Source organism: Ammodytes marinus, assembly GCF_949987685.1.
Source record: "Ammodytes marinus genome assembly, chromosome: 3".
NCBI lineage: Eukaryota > Metazoa > Chordata > Actinopteri > Uranoscopiformes > Ammodytidae > Ammodytes > Ammodytes marinus.
Window position 1 is genome coordinate 34,490,476 of NC_137232.1, and position 2,500 is coordinate 34,492,975.

The window sequence follows — 2,500 nt, forward strand, 5'->3', positions numbered from 1 at the left end:
AGACAACGATTTAGGATGTCCCCATTACATGCACGTCAATTGTAGTATGCTGAAAATACATAAATGCCTCACTAACTCCAATAGCATTTTGGAGTATTCGTCTTTATTCTTGACATTTCTCGACATAGGCTAATGAAAAAAGAATATCTTCCTTATCTGATTTTTTTTCTCTCCTGTCTGTGGCCCTAAAACTCTTCTGTACTTTAGTATGTAGTGTAGTAAAGTGACTAAAACTATTCTGTACTTTAGTATGTAGTGTAGTAAAAAGAAAGAGTATGTGATTTGGAACACAGGGAAAGTGTCTCTGTGAGTGAGTGAGTGAGTGAGTGATATAAGAGACCCTTTCTAAGGAAAAAAAAATAAAAAAATAAAAAAAATTCAGCTATTATACACTAAATTAAACATGGATATTATAATAATTTTCTACCAAGTCTGTTGTGAAAAATTCCCCGAAATTCTACACACTGCACCTTTAAGTCAAATGTTTTACGTTTCAAGTGTTATTTGTCAAATGTAGGTTAACACAGGGTCAGCAATACAAAGGGACAGTCTACTCAGCACTTAAATATACCACAATAAAAGAAAAATATGAATAAATTAAAAGATACGGCCTACTCAATGTTTTATTTTGAAAGTATTTACTGGAAGTCGTGTCATTTGTTACAGTATGTTGTTGTAGTTTCTCACTGTGGCCACATGGGGGCGATAAAGAGCCGTGGATACATTCTGATGAGCACCACACCCCAGACAAATTATCCTATTTAAAAATAATGTATAAACATCGTTTTTTAAATGTTGATAACTATTATCATTCTAATTAGTAATAATTTGAAATAAATAAATAAATAAAATACTGTTAGACACTGGATTTGATTGGTGGTGTTGCACTTTCGCTATTTGACCACAAGAGGGCGGGTGTATGTCTGAATCATACATTCCCTGCGTTCCATATCACATACTCTTTCTTTTTACTACGCTACATACTAAAGTACAGAAGAGTTTTAGTCTTTTTACTACACTACATACTAAAGTGCAGAAGAGTTTTAGTCTTTTTACTACACTACATACTAAAGTACAGAAGAGTTTTAGGGCCACAGACAGGAGAAAAAAAAATCAGATAAGGAAGTTTTTTTTATGTCGAGAAATGTCAAGAATGAAGACCAATACTGCAAAATGCTATTGGAATTAGTGGGGGCATGTATGTATTTTCAGCATACTACAATTGACGTGCAGTTATTGGGATGTGCTAAATCTTTTTCTGGCATACTAAATAGTAGGGAAGTATGGGGATTGGAAGGCAGGGACTGACTGCACCAGTGTCAATCTACTTACCTTTAAAGTATCGTAATATCCGAACTTTCCGATTGAACATTGAATGCACCACGAATGAACTGCTGTTTATTGTTTGTTTTGTTGTGAGGAGGAATCTGGTGGAGTTTAGGACCTTGAGGAGATAAAACTCAGGGTGTGTGTGTGTGTGTGTGTGTGTGTGGGTGTGTGCGTGTGTGTGTGTGTGTGTGTGTGTGTGTGTGTGTGTGTGTGTGTGTGTGTGTGTGTGTGTGTGTGTGTGTGTGTGTGTGTGTGTGTGTGTGTGTGTAAGTGAGTGAGTGAGTGAGTGAGTGTGTGTGTGTGTGTGTGTGTGTGTGTGTGTGTGTGTGTGTGTGTGTTATGGGCGGTGGTTGATGATGCATTGAGAAAGAACTTGGATCTTTCTGTTCAACAGGTTTTTTTTCTTTTCAGGACTTTGAATGTGGGAGTGCCCGCGTGCCTTCCCCCCCTCTCCCTCTCTCTCTCTCTCTCCCTGCCCCTCTCTCTCTCCGCCTCTCTCTCTCTCTCTTCTAGCCTTCCTGTCTCTCTCTCCCTGCCCCTCTCTCTCTCTCTCTCTCTCTCTCTCTCTCTCTCTCTCCGCCCCTCTCTCTCTCTCTCCGCCTCTCTCTCTCTCTCCGCCTCTATCTCTCTCTCTCTCTCTCACTCTCTCTCTCTCTCCCTGACCCTCCCTCTCTCTCTCTCTCCCTCCCTCTCTCTCCCTCCCTCTCTCTCTCCGCCTCTCTCTCTCCGCCCCTCCCTCTCTCTCTCCCTGCCCCTCTCTCTCTCCGCCTCTCTCTCTCCGCCTCTCTCTCTCTCTCTCTCTCCCTGCCCCTCTCTTTCTCCGCCTCTCTCTCTCTCCCTCTCCCTCCGCCTCTCTCTCTCTCTCCGCCTCTCTCTCTCTTCTAGCCTTCCTGTCTCTCTCTCGCTCTCTTTTCAGTGTGTGTTCACCACTCTAGCGCTACACTCCATTTCTTCAGTATACAGCAGAACTCCAAGTAAGTAGCATTAACAATTACAATAACGTTTATGTTTGTAAGTGTTTAAAATAGTTTTAAAACTGATCTGAGTTGCGTTTACTGACTAGTTTGACGTGTCCGTTCTGTCTGTTTTTGTAGGCCTACTGTTTGTTTCTAGGTGTGTGCGCGCGCGTGTGTGTGTGTGTGTGTGTGTGTGTGTGTGTGTGTGTGTGTGT

General features: G+C 41.7%; 1 protein-coding gene across 1 annotated transcript in view; it reads left to right on the top strand.

Annotated features, from left to right (window-relative positions):
- Window positions 1-2,210: 2,210 nt before the first annotated feature.
- The window catches only part of capns1b (calpain, small subunit 1 b), an 18,321-nt gene continuing 18,031 nt past the window's right edge, over window positions 2,211-2,500 (top strand). The window contains exon 1 of the mRNA XM_080053833.1: window positions 2,211-2,303. The gene's annotated coding sequence lies outside the window, so the exon portion shown is untranslated. The remainder of the gene's footprint in view (window positions 2,304-2,500) is intronic.